Below are 15,504 nucleotides of genomic sequence, written 5' to 3' on the forward strand. Positions count from 1 at the left end.
TCCCACCGTTCTACGGCCTTCTTACCAATGAAACAGAGGTCCCTACCGAAAATGAACGCAAACCGATGCAAAATGAAGGTTCAAGGGTCGAAACGCGAAGTCCGAGGCCCCGAAAACAGACTGTTAGGCACCGTAAATGGTGTCCGACCACGAAGTTGGTTTTTCGAGCGCTAGTGTCCCTCAAAAGGGAGAAAATAAGATTCACGCCAGAAATCGGAGCAAATGGAGGTGGTTAAGCGGTCCCGAACCGAGGCACACGGCCAACGGCTCCGAAAAATCGGAAATCGGACTCCAAACGGGCAAAACGGCCTACGACCACGAAACGTAGCCTACGGCCACTGAGAGATGATCTACGAGACCTCTCCCTCCCTTTGGGAATAGAAAACAGAGAAAACGGAGCCTGGTTCGCAAACCGAGGCAAAGCACAAAAGAGTCCGGAAGTCCGGAGGCAAGGCTCGCAGCCGAGGCTCTGAAACTTCTGAACGAGCACAATATGCAATATCACCGAGCGCTCAACTGGTGACGTCTGAGTCTCAAGGTCGGTCAAAAATGGGGTGTCTACAGTTGCCCCTCTTTGACAGAACTCAAAAGTCATAAGTGACGGGAGTGAATGTCAAAGACAGAGACGACCCATTTTTGACAAGGCCGAAGACTTAGACAAACATACTGGATAACAAAGAAATGTGCCCGCAGGCATGCTTGCAGGCAGGGGGGCAAGATGCAAAATGATATGCACAAAGCCGAATATAGCTCATGATCATGCAAATGCAACAAGCTGTAATGAAGCACATATTCACAATAGATGCAACAGTTTTAAGCAAGAATGCGAAGTGAAACTACATTTCATGCAGTTGAAGAGTGCGGAGAATCATTGAATTTTCGCCACGTCTCACACGGAGAAGATACAATGCCTGCGCGGTTCGTCTGGTCGCACCAGCCTCAAATGAACCGTACATACAATATCGTGCCTCATGGTGCTGGGGATTTCTCGCTTCTTTTTGGTTGACCCACAGGTACTACTTTTCTCCCTGACTATGGTCGCAGCTTTCCCTATTCTCCAACAGGGTGACAGACTAGGTTGGATCAGTATCCAGAATTGAGGTGCATACAGATGCTATCTCAATCTATGGGGCTGCCATACAGATTTCAAGCTGAGGATACATCCCTGGGTATTTAAACCAGACTTTAGTCTCGGAAATCCCGAACCTTTGCGTTCTAGGCATAAGCCATTCGAACTCTAGTTTCCACCGTCTCAGTTGGTCTCCTAGGAACTCACCGCAAACACAGGCATGTGGCTATACCAGACCACCAGAAGTCGTTCGGGCACGACAAACACCAAAGGAATTGCACCTTTAGAGGATTTAAGGTCTCCTAGACCGGGAGCGCACAAGATAGTGCGATGAAATGCAAGTGCGATGCGCGAAATGGCGCGAATGATGATGCAGGATTTAAGGTCTTCTTAGAGCGGAGGATTTAAGGTCTCCTAGATGAGGTGAGTGCACAGGACAGTGCGATTGAGGTGCGCAAAATAGCACGATGAGATGCATGCACAATGCAAGACTTAGCACACAGCTTACGACATAGCATTCCATTCAGTTGGCACACAGCTCACAACACAACACTCTGTTCGTTTGGTCCACCGCTCACAACACAATATTCTGTTCATTTGGCATGCAGCTCGAAACACAACACTCTGTTGAATCTGGGCGCACAGCACTTTTGGGCAGACAGTAGATCTCGGGCACACAGCGCATTCTTCGGGCACGCAACTCATTTTTGGGCACACAGCTATTTTCGGGCACACAGCTCGTTCTTTGGGCACACAGCTCATTTCCGGGCACACAGCTCGTTTTCCGGGCACACAGCACATTTCTCGGGCACACATCTCGTTTATCGGGCACCCAGCTCCTTTCTTCGGGCACACAGTTCGTCTCCGAGCACACAACTCATTTCGGTTCGCATTTTTGAACACACAGCTCAAGCACTTGAATTTCTGAACACGCAGCTCATACTCTTTGTCGTGATCACGCAGCCCACATTGATCGAGAGTTGAACACGCAGCCCAAACACTGATTCTCTGAACACACAGTCCAAATTGAAGGTGAACACGCAGCTCACACTGATTGAGAGTTGAACACGCAGCCCAAACACTGATTTTCTGAACACGCAGTCCAAACTGAAGGTGAACACGCAGCCCACACTGATTGAGAGTTAAGCACGCAGCCCAAACACCGATTTTCTGAACACGCAGTCCAAATTGAAGGTGACCATGCAGACCGCACTGATTGAGAGTTGAGCACGCGGCCCAAACACTGATTTTCTGAATACACAGTACAAATTGAAGGTGAACACGAAGCCCACACTGATTGAGAGTTGAGCACGCGGCCCAAACACTGATTTTCTGAACACACAGTCCAAATTGAAGGTGAACACGCAGCCCACACTGATTGAGAGTTGAACACGCAGCCCAAACACTGATTTTCTGAACACACAGTCCAAATTGAAGGTGAACACGCAGCCCACACTGATTGAGAGTTAAGCACGCAGCCCAAGCACCGATTTTCTGAACACGCAGTCCAAATTGAAGGTGAACACGCAGCCCACACTGATTGAGAGTCGAGCACGCGGCCCAAACATTGATTTTCTGAACACACAGTCCAAATTGAAGGTGAACACGTAGCCCACACTGATTGAGAGTTGAACACGCAGCCCAAACACTGATTTTCTGAACACGCAGTCCAAATTGAAGGTGAACACACAGCCCACACTGATTGAGAGTTGAGCACGCGGCCCAAACACTGATTTTCTGAACACACAGTCGAAATTGAAGGTGAACACGCAGCCCACACTGATTGAGAGTTGAGCACGCGGCCCAAACAGTGATTTTCTGAACACACAGTCCAAATTGAAGGTGAACACGCAGCCCACACTAATTGAGAGTTGACCATGCAGCCCAAACACTGATTTTCTGAACACGCAGTCCAAATTGAAGGTGAACACGCAGCCCACATTGATTGAGAGTTAAGCACGCAGCCCAAACACCGACTTTCTGAACACGCAGTCCAAATTGAAGGTGAACACGCAGTCCAAACACTGATTTTCTGAACACACAGTCCAAATTGAAGGTGAACACGCAGCCCACACTGATTGAGCGTTGAGCACGCGGCCCAAACACTGATTTTCTGAACACACAGTCCAAATTGAAGGTGAACACGCAGCCCACACTGATTGAGAGTTGAGCACGCGGCCCAAACACTGATTTTCTAAACACACTGTCCAAATTGAAGGTGAACACGCAACCCACACTGATTGAGAGTTAAGCACGCAGCCCAAACACCGATTTTCTGAACACGCAGTCCAAATTGAAGGTGAACACGCAGCCCACACTGATTGAGAGTCGAGCACGCGACCCAAACACTGATTTTCTGAACACACAATCCAAATTGAAGGTGAGCACGCAGCCCACACTAATTGAGAGTTAAGCACACAGCCCAAACACCGATTTTCTGAACACGCAGTCCAAATTGAAGGTGAACACGCAGCCCACACTGATTGAGAGTTGAGCACGCGGCCCAAACACTGATTTTCTGAACAAACAGTCCAAATTGAAGGTGAACACGCAGCCCACACTGATTGAAAGTCGAACACGCAGCCCATTTTTTGATTGTGAACACGCGGCGCACACTTTGTTGAAAGTCGAACACGCAGCCCAAACTTTTGAATTTCTGAACACGCAGCCCATTTTTTAATTGTGAACACGCAGCACACATTTGTTGAAAGTTGAACACGCGACCCAAACTTTTGAACTTCTGAACACGCAGCCCATTTTTTGATTGTGAACACGCAGCACACTTGTTGAAAGTCGAACACGCAGCCCAAACTTCTGAATTTCTGAACACGCAGCCCATTTTTTGATTGTGAACACGCAGCACACATTCGTTGAAAGTTGAATACGCAGCTCAAACTTTTGAACTTCTGAACACGTAACCCATTTATGAAAGTTGAACACGCAGTCCGAATGCTTGATGGTGAACGACATAGCCCACAGTTTTTAGAAGTCGAACACGCAGCTCATTTATTTCATTTGCACGCAGCTTATACATCACACTTTGAACACACAGCTCGCATATTTCACTTGTGAACACGCCGCCCACACATTTCTCTTCTGAACGCGCAGCTCATTCATTTCATTTGCACACAGCTTATACTGAACACACAGTTCATACACTTCACTTTTGAACACACAGCTCATTCACTTCAGTTTGAACACGCAGCTCACATATTTCAATTCTGAACGCGCAGCTCATTCATTTTCATTTGCATGTAGCTCATTCTTAATTCTGAACACACAGCTCATAAATTTTCACTTCTGAAATCACAGCTCATTCACTTCATGTTGAACACGCAGCTCACATACTTCAATTCTGAACACATAGCTCATATACTTCAATTCTGAACACACAACTCATATACTTCAATTCTGAACACACAGCTCATATACTTTATGTTGAACACGCAGCTCACATACTTCAATTCTGAACACACAGCTCATATACTTCAATTCTGAACACACAGCTCATATACGCAGCTCGCATACTTCAATTCTGAACACACAGCTCATATACTTTATGTTGAACACGAAGCTCACGTACTGCAATTCTGAACACACAGCTCATATACTTCAATTTTTGAACACGCAGCTCATATAATTTATGTTGAACACGCAGCTCACATACTTCAATTCTGAACACGCAGCTCATATACTTCAATTCTGAACACACAGGTCATATACTTTATGTTGAACACGCAGCTCACGTACTGCAATTCTGAACACACAGCTCATATACTTCAATTTTTGAACACGCAGCTCATAACATAACACTGCTCAATTTGAACACACGGCCCATAACTCAGTAGTCTTTTAATTTTGAACACACAACTCATTCTGAACCTACGGGATGCGATGACGGAACTTGTAAAAGTTGAAACAAACTCAGATGTCCGACATCTTCCTCTTTTCCTTTTGCTTTGAAGTTTGGAACCTATATAGCTTCAAATGGGTTCTGGCTTTATTGTTCCCACATGGCTCGGGTTGAACCCTGCGTTTTTTGAAAGAACAAAATCTTATTTTGCACAAATGTGGAGAACGACACGGCACTCTGAGCACAAGACAATTTTTTGAAATTAAGAAATGTGTTCTTAATTGGGCATTGAGCCTACGACTAAACACAGCGAAAAAGACTGAACAATGGAAAAGAAAAGGTAAACAACCTAAACGCATCGAGACACGCTCAGAACAACTCAAAGCAAGAATCGAGACAAACAAAACCAAAGACACGACACACAAACGTGTTACAAACACGAGAGACCTCTTAGTACGAGAGGAGCCAGTTTCTTCGGGTATTGTTTCCCACCCTTTCTCATTTGTGATTCTCACATCACTCGGCCCTCAGGCTCTGTTTTTGCTGAAAAAGCCATTTTCCTCACTTTTTCTCTCAGCACACATCTTTCTATTCTTTAATCTCTCATTTTTTTATCCCTCCCCTGGGTGGTTGATGGATGAACAGGAAGTTGCGGGCTCACGCCCAACATAATCAGCTCGGGGCTATTTCCTTCGGTGACATCTGTCGATGCGCCGGATGAGGGAATGGAGCATCTCGATCCATTCCAATTCGTGCTTCGCACTCGGCTTGATACCTCACTGCTTGGAGGATGAGAGAGCTTTTAGCTCTTTGTTGTTAACTTTAGTTATCCCCTTTTCTGGCGGGTAGAGTGTCCTTTCTGGCAAGTAGAGTGCCCTTTTCTGGCAAGTATGTTGGCAACGGGGAAAAGACAGAACACCTGACTTAACTTTGCCCTTAGTTCATTATTTTGACCATTTTTGGTTTTTGACGTTCTGTTAAAACAATTTTGACCAACATGAGAGTTAGATTAACATGCCTGTTCGATTTTATAATTTAAAATCATGCCAGTTAGGTTATGAGCACTGAAAACTTTCCTTTTTTGGGTCCAAGAAATGGTCCAGTTTTGAAAAATGGAGTACTTTTCGAGAAGATTAGTCAACCTCAGTAAAAATTCTCAAAAACTATTTTTGCAAACGACCACTGCTCAACGAGCATGAAACCTACTCTTGAGATGCACAACTTCGGACCCATAGCAATGGAAAATTGCCCCTTGTCTGAAGGACACTGCATGGCAACAGAAAGTTGCCCCTTGTTTGAAATGACACTGCGGCATTTTGAATGGCAACGAAAAGTTGCCCTTGTTTGGATAGCACCGCAGCGCATTGTAGTCAGTCCTCAGACCGACGAACACAACCAGACTCTCAGATACAGAGAAGACAAAGATGACCAAAACCATCACATGGACGCAATCGAATTTGGAAGTGTTTGTGGCTGGACTTCAGAATGAAGTTTCCTACGTATCCCAAACATGGGAATCAAGCCTTACGTAGTTCGGGGTTAAGGTACACTCGGGTATTTAACCTCTCCTTTTGCGCTCTAACTTTTGCCAAGGCCGCCCTTCCGGGTTTTTAGCCTTGCGAGCTTTGTTCTTCTTTTTTCTTTTTCTCAATTTTTCTTTCTTTTTTTTTGATATATTTTTTTGCATTCTTTTTTTTTTTTTCTTTTTGCATTTTTTGTCTCGCTCTAACTTTTGCCTGGGTCGCCCTTCTGGGTTTTCGGCCCAACGAGCCTCTCAAGGGTAAAAGTGTAGCTTGGTCCATGTCAAATGGTTCTGAGATCTCGAATCCGTCTAAATCCAAGAGAATGGCTGTTGTTCGTTGATGATGTAGGAGTCTATCCAATGGAGGGGCTGAATTTGCCCCTAGTGTTGTAGATCGGAACTTAGTTTTTCTTCAGCAATACTTTCTTCTTTCTTCCCCTCTGGGATTTGGCATTCTTGCCGATCTTCGTTAGCTTGAGAAACATCCCAATTTTTTGGCTCTTCAAGCACATCTAACAGTTTTGCCCCTAGTTTGAGGGCTTTTGATCTAGCTTCGCAAGCTCCCTTTGAAAACACTTGATCTTCTTGATCTGACTTTCCTTGCCCTTAGTCCGAGGGCTGCTTCTAATCTGGCCACGCAGGCCTCACATTATGGTTGACCTTAGAACTTTCTGAGGCCGAGTTTGAGGTTTGAAAGCAAGGGGTTGAGTCTCGAGGCTGAGAGCGATCCTAGGCTGCACAATGTCAAGAGCGATTCCACACAGGTCTTCGCAGGACCGCGCAAAACATTTTTTAAAATCTTTTAAGAAAGTGACTAGTCGCTTGCACTGAAGACAATGTAGAACCAATCTGGATCAAGCCAGGATCCTTCTCAGTACTCACATTAACAAGCATGATCTCATTCATTAAGGGCTTAGCACGCCTCTCTTTCTCTCAGTTGATCAAATTTTTACAAATCCCGAGGAATTCCTTCCTCTTTTTTTTCACCACAGTGTTAGAAAAAAGTTTTAAAAACTTAGGTCAATGCAATGAGTTCAAGGCACAGAAAAGACACAGTTCTGGTCAAATACTGCCATCTCAATCAAAACTTCTGGCACAACTGGCACACGGCAGAAGCAAATACAAGAGCGTGAAAATTATCACTGTTCGATTCAAATTTGTTGGTGTAACTGGCTCCAAGCAAGAACAGACTCAAAGCAAAACGAAAAGACAAACACAAAACAAAATGGTGATGCCTGAGGTAACACCCCCGGAATCACCCGACCTTTGTACAACAGGACTGACTCGATGCAACAAGACAGACCCTTAATCAAGAAGACTGACTCGAGACAATGAGATAGCTCAAAACAAAACTACAGAACGGACTCAACACCCAAGTCAGAAACCACAAAACTAGCATTCGCAAATGCTCAAAATAGTGCGTGCCATACACCACATTCGAGGTAAACCGCGTGCCGCCCGCAGGTGGTCCAACCCCTGATCACATACTTGCATTATCCTCAAAATCCACCAACCCGGTGGTGACAGACTTTGCCGAGTTTGGAGGGAGGATGACTTCATTGTCAATCAAATCTTGCACTTCGTGGCGAAGACGGAAGCAGTTGTCGGTGCTGTGACCGGTTTGCTGATGGTATGCATAGTACTGGGTACCATCATGCTTAGCTGGAAGGGGACTCGGGAGAGGCCGAGGCTCAAGGGGTTTGAGATGCCCCTTTTTGACGAGGATTTGAAGGGCCTTAGACAAAGGCATGTAGAGGGCATGGAAGACCCTCTGACCTCGGGGCGGATACTTCGAGGCTTGTTGACTTTTGCTGGATGCACTCGAAAAAGGGTCAGCAGGTGCTGCCTTGGCTCTCTGATCTTTTCTAGGTGCAGGGTTAGGATTGGAAGGAACTGTTCTGGTACGACGGTCCCCATCTCGATTTTCCCTTTGGCTTAAACTGCCCTCGGCCTGAGTGGGGAAGATGTCATCCATAGTTTTTACAGCAACAGCGAACACCTGCTGTTTATTCAATCCTCCGGCTTTCAAAGGCTCAACAGCCCACAGGAGTTGTTCGTAGAGATCGGTGTCCACCTTCATCTTGTTCTTACCACTCGCCTCGGCTTGGTAGAAGGTTTGAGTTGCTACATCAGAGCGGAGCCCCGTTGTTGTTGACATGCCATTGCCAGAACTTGGTATGGCTTCAGGTTGGCTAAGTTCGATTACAATTCGTCCTAGTAGCGGGGGCTCCTCCGGTATGAAGTTCCTGGCATACGATGTGGTTGGTGGCGGAGCCAACATTCCGCAGGCTAGATCCGCCACAGATCTTTGAAGGTCACCAATCATTCCCATCAACTCGAATATGGTGGGCTCACGGGTTTGACATAACTGGGGTTCCCAGATCGGATGTGCGACAGGTGACCTGGGTGGGTGTGGCACTTCAACATCGGTATCACCTTGCAATGTGATTCCTTGGTCTGATGTGGCTGCCATAATTTCTTACGAATTTTGCGTCATCACAAATTTTGCTGAACTGAACAGAGGTGATGTGACTGGTGACTGACGGATCAGATGGACCGGACTGGTGACTAACGGATCTGAAGAACCGGTGAGCCTTTTTCTGTCTTGCCTCAGCAAAGGAGAACACTGATTGCTCTGAATCGAGTCTCTGAACCCCCCCTGAAAGAGAAAACATGCGGCGTCTCAGCCCAATCCCACTAATACAGACATGAGCATAACTGAATAACTGCATTCGACTGCTGATCACTATTCCCAAAATTACTGCCCCCAAAACTGGATCCGATACCCGCAGATATAACTGATTCCCAAAATGCTGAACTGGTGCCCGCAGGCCCTTGATACCCAGAAACACCGAACTGGTGCCCGCAGGCCTGATGCCCAAACTTGTAAACTGATACATGCATTCTTGTAGAGACGCACTCTAAAAGCACATAACAAGAAAATGAGAGCCAAAACACCCCTATGGTGGGGTAGGGTTTCCCTGTCCTATTTTGTCAGGAGCTAGGGTTTCACTACGCACGCAGCGGTTTCAAACAACCTACGATCGGGTAAGCAACCTGTCCTAGCTTGAAATGGTCACTACGGATTCCGAATATGCACTAGGTCGAATGGCCAAACGGGTGGCCCGGTAAAACCGGGGTTTGTGTTCCCATACTGGCAGAGCCCACAACCGGTCAGCCTTATGGTCATGCCTTGACAAGACAAGCCTCCGGCAAACCGTTCAGGAATAGCAGATGGCAAACACGGTGTCCTAGGCACACCAATGCAAATGCAATGCAAAGAAACACCTAAGTGTAGTCAAAACCAGATATCATGAGTTCGAGTCAAGTTCTCTAAATCCCCAGCAGAGTCGCCAGAAACTGTAGACGTCCCCGAACGCCCCGGGAGGAACGAGCTCTCCCGTTCCGTTCGATATTGGGTTCACTACAGTTCAGGACTCTAAATTTGTCACGGTTCTTAATCTGAAGCAAATAGTCCAAATCCGGTAAATTGTTTTGAGAAAATAGATTTTTAGAAAAGAAGTGCCAAACATGGACTACTTTGCCAGATACAGAGTCGCGACCCAAATATTTTATTTTGGGAAATTTAGGAAACCCTGACTCGTTTGCCTAAGGCCACGTGTCCCTCATCACCAAAGTTGCCTCGGCTCGGGAACTTGGGTACGATTGGGGAAGGTCACTTCGTGAGCACCCCCGCTCGCCCGATCAAAGATCGGCCTCTACTAACCATGATATCAAGTTTTGAAAACATTGTGTGTTCTTATTCCGGTTAGTAGCCTAGATTTACTATGTGATGCGCACAACATACAAGTATAGACTGGTTCGCCTGAATTGGAACAAAACATTTCGTGTTTGTTTTTGAAAGATGGTTTGATGGTGCTACTCGCAAGTAGGCTAAGACGTGGATTTGCCACCCTCGGGTGGGCTTAGAAAAGATGGTTTTGCCACTATCTAGTGGGCTTAAAACACACATTTGATGAATTGTTCCAATTCAAATAACCCAACCTTCACCCACAGGCATTCAGGCAGATATATCACATAAGCAATTAGCCTTATGGTAAGCATGCTATCATGGCAGTCACTCACACGCATGCAAGCATGCTAAAGCATAAAACTCACCGAGTACTCCAAGCCAAAACAAAAGCTAATTAGAAATCCATGCATGATCCTAATTATACAGAAATGCCTAATGCAACACATGCAAAAATGCAACTATAGCAGGCTCGGCTATTCTAAACATGGCATATGAAATGCTACAGCTAACATGTATTCAACTTGGAATTGAAAATACAATGCAGTTAGTATGATGCGCCGAGCCCGGTGCATGCAAAACAGATGAATGGATGCAAACATGCTATCATACTGTATGCTAATTGAAACATGCCCTAATCTAACCATCATAAGCGGGTAAATAAAAGGGAGAACGACGTGGGGTTGGAAGACATACATCACACACGCGCACACTTATTACAGTTGTGCCCTCGCATAGAGGGTCCAAATAAATAATATACAGTCCCAAATAATTACAGTCCAAATAATTACAACAATCCTAATTAATTACCAGGGACTGCCTTGACTCTTCTCCGGATGATGAATGATGCATTCCCGGTTTGTCTTTGCACGGAAATCCACTTCGATGCCCCAATTAGCCTCTGTTTTGCAATGATTTCTTGGAAAGCGCGCCAAGCCTCGAAATACTGCTGATTCTTGATTTGCTGCAACAGAGAGCAGGAAAAGGGCATGGCAATGTATTTTCACAAATGTATGCATGTCTCGATCCTCGTGCCACCAATCACGCATCTCGATGCATGATGGCTGAGAAGTCGAATTGTGCAACTCAATATAGAATGAATGCACATGTAAACACAACAAACCTAAACTCCATCATGGATAATCCGGAGTGTCAGTGACTGGGAATTGAGACACGTTCCATCACTCGGAGTACGAAACGTACCTTGTTTCCCGTGCTCGGGCTAACTCCTATCCCAAGCACAATGCAATATGCATGACATGCATGAAAGCAGCTAATATACAACCTAGCATGCACAATGCTATGAAATGGCATACACGATGCACGAGATAACATGGCATACACAATGCGTTAACATACGGCCTAGCATACACAATGCTATGAAATGAAATGGCATACACAATGCAATATGGGCTTACACCAACACAAGTGGAGCTCAGCCACACTCACATAGGAGGCCATGAGATGAAGAATGAGACACTCGAAATGCGTGCACACATGCACGCAAACCGAGGACCGATCCTAAGGCACGAATGCCACTCTACCAAGACATGGCAAGGCGTGAAACATGGTATGCAAACATGCAAATTTTAGTACCGAAATGTGATGCAAAACAGCCCCGAAACATGGCAATACGGTACCCGATGCATGAAATGGTACCCGAAATGCAAAATTAGGCATACGCAATGACCTATAGCTATACAAAGCGTACACTATTTGATCATGAAATGTGAAGGCAGATTCAAGGCAGCCCAAAAACAACCATGTTTACATGTTTAAGCAAGGCCAAACAACGAACACAGATAGGGCTAAACCGATATGCAAAAATGGCCTTAAATGTGAGATAAAGAAGCAAGTCACAGCTGCTGGCCCCAAACAGGAGAGGGTCCTTCAACAATGTTGAAGAAGGACCCAAAAAATGGCATTTTTCAGTTCATGACCAGACCCAAAACAGTGCACAAGCATGCTCAAAATGCTATGAAAAATGAGGCCAAAAGAGAGCTATAACACAAAGTACAAAAAGGATGCCTCAAACAGTAAAATATCCTTAATGAAGCATGAAGAGGGGATCAAAATAAGGTCATTTATAGTTCGGACCAGAGCCCAAAAATAGAAGCATAAGAGGCTAGCAAATCATGCAAAAATGGGGCCAAAAGAGAGATACAAAGGCAAGTGGCAAATGGAAGCCTCAAACAGTGATGAGCCCTTCAACAATGTTGAAGAAGGGCTCAAAATAGGCCACTTTACAGTTTATGACATGCCTCAAAACAATTTATACATAGGCCAAAAATACTTCACAAGAAAATGGCATACAAGGGAGGTAATGAAGCAAGTGCAACAAGGAGGCCTCAAACAGTGAGAGGCCCTTAAAAAAACATGAAAAATAGCTCAAAATAAGACTATCTCCAGTTAGGGTCGGAGCCGAAATATGTAAGAAAGTATGGCTAATATATTGAGCAAAATAAGGCAAGAAAGAGGGAAGAAGGAACTCATCCTTGTAGACCAAACCTTTGACAACTCTTGGACCAAGTTTGGTAGCTTCTTAGCTCTGGAAAACAGTCCCAAGTGGCTGGAATGGGTGGTGGTGGTGTGATGCAAGGTGGTGGTGTAGAAATGGTGTAGGGTTTGGGAGGTTTGAAGGTTAGAAGAGAGGGAGAGGAAGGTGTATGTATGCAAAGCTCTTAGGTAATTTTTTCAACCCCTAAACCAGAGCTGGGAGGCTGGTTTTATAGGCAAAAGAGGGGGAAAAGAGGGGGGAAAAATGGACGGAAATGAATCAAGTTTCCCCCCAAAAATGCAGCCCCTCCGGATTCAGAATCTGGGGGGAAAAGGAGGGTGTATCTGCACTGTACTTGATGCAAGGATTCTGGCCGGCCAGTTATTGAGACTGTAGGTGGCCGGCCGGCCCTCCCCATGGCCGGCCGGCCAAGGGTCAAAAGGTTCAAGTATGATTAGTGGTCGGCCACCACATATTGGTGGCCTCCCATGTGTGCTCAACACAATCATGTGGTCAAAAACTGGAGAGAATGAACCAGGAGAGAGAAAAGGCCACTTTTAGGAGGGGTTCAAAAGGGTCAAAAGCAATTACTGGCCGGCCACCAAATATTGGTGGCCTCCCAGATGTGTACATCACAAATATGGGGTTTAAGGTGCAAGAAAATGGCCCAAGAGTGGTTAACATTGGCTTTTAAGTGAGAAAAAACGGGCGACGGAGGGCGATGGAGGAATAAATCTGGTTGTCTGAACAATTGTTGGCCTCCCACCCTTCTACGGCCTTCTTACCAATGAAACAGAGGTCCCTGCCAAAAATGAACCCAAACCGATGCAAAATGAAGGTTCGGGGGTCGAAACGCGCAGTCCGGGGCCCCGAAAACTGACTGTTAGGCACCAGAAACGGTGTCTGACCACGAAGTTGGTTGTTCGAGCCACAGTGTCCCTCAAAAGGGAGCAAATAAGATTCACGCCAGAAACCGGAGCAAATGGAGGTGGTTAAGCGGTCTCGAACCGAGGCACACGGCCAACGGCTCTGCAAAACTGGAAATCGGACTCCAAACGGGCAAAACGGCCTACGACCATGAAACATAGCCTACGGCCACGGAGAGATGATCTACGAGACCTCTCCCTCCCTTCGGGAAGAGAAAACAGAGAAAACGGTGACTGGTTCGCAAACCGAGGCAAAGCACAAAAGAGTACGGAAGTCCGGAGGCAAGGTTCGCAGCCGAGACTCTGAAACTTCTGAACGAGCACAATATGCAATATCACCGAGCGCTCAACTGGTGACGTCTGAGTCTGAAGGTCAGTCAAAAATGCGGTGTCTACAGCATGATGGCAGATATGTAATTATGGTGTTTGTTTGCCATCTCTCATGCATTAGGGTTTTAACACTCGGACACTTATTCGGACCCTATTGCATGATGGCAAATAAGTAATTATGGTGTTTACTTGCCATTTCTCGGGCATTAGCATTCGAACACTCAGACACTTATTCGAACCCTCTTGCATGATGGCAGATATGTAACTATGGTGTTACAAGCCATTTCTCGAGCATTAGGATTCGAACACTCGGACACTTATTCAGAACCTCTTGCGTGATGGCATATATGTAATTATGGTGTTTATTTGCCATTTCTCATGCATTAGGGTTTAAACACTCGGAAACTTATTCGGACCCTCTCGCATGATGGCAGATATGTAATTATGGTGTTTACTTGCCATTTCTCGAGCATTAGGATTCGAACACTTAGACACTTATTCAGACCCTCTTGCATGATGGCAGATATGTAATTAGGGTGTTTACTTGCAATTTCTCGTGCATTAGGATTCGAACACTCGGACACTTATTTGGACCCTCTTGCACGATGGAAGATATGTAATTATGGTGTTTATTTGCCATTTCTCATGCATTAGGGTTTAAACACTCGAACACTTATTCGGACCCTCTTGCATGATGGCAGATATGTAATTACGGTGTTTACTTGCCATTTCTCGAGCATTAGGATTCGAACACTCGGACACTTATTCAGACCCTCTTGCATGATGGCAAATATGTGATTATGTTGTTTACTTGGCATTTCTCGAGCATTAGGATTCGAACACTCGGACACTTATTCGGACCCTCTTGCATAATGGTAGATATGTAATTATGGTATTTATTTGTCATTTCTCATGCATTTGGGTTTAAACACTAGGACACTAATTCGGACCCTCTAGCATGATGGCAGAGGTGTAATATGGTGTTTACTTGTCATTTCTCGAGCGTTAGGATTCGAACACTCAGACACTTATTCGGACCCTCTTGCATGATGGCAGATATGTAATTGTGGTGTTTATTTGCTATTTCTCATGCATTAGGGTTTAAACACTCGGACACTTATTCGGACCCTCTAGCATGATGGCGGATATGTAATTATGGTGTTTACTAGTTATTTCTCGAGCATTAGGCTTCGAACATTTGGACACTTATTCGAACCTCTTGCGTGATAGCAGATATGTAATTATGGTGTTTACTAGCCATTTGTCATACATTAGGGTTTAAACTATCAGACACTTATTCAGACCCTCTTGCATGATGGCATATATGTAATTATGGTGTTTACTTGCCATTTCTCATGCATTACGATTTAAACACTCGGACACTTATTCGGACCCTCTTGCATGATGGCCGATATGTAATGATGGTGTTTATTTTCCATTCCTCATGCATTAGGGTTTAAACACTAGGACACTTATTCGGACGCTCTTTTATGATGGCAGATATGTAATTATGGTGTTTACATGTCGTTTCTCATCCATTAGGGTTTAAACTATCG

The sequence above is a fragment of the Camellia sinensis genome, chromosome 12, assembly GCF_055761805.1.
Source record: "Camellia sinensis isolate YWXY chromosome 12, ASM5576180v1, whole genome shotgun sequence".
NCBI lineage: Eukaryota > Viridiplantae > Streptophyta > Magnoliopsida > Ericales > Theaceae > Camellia > Camellia sinensis.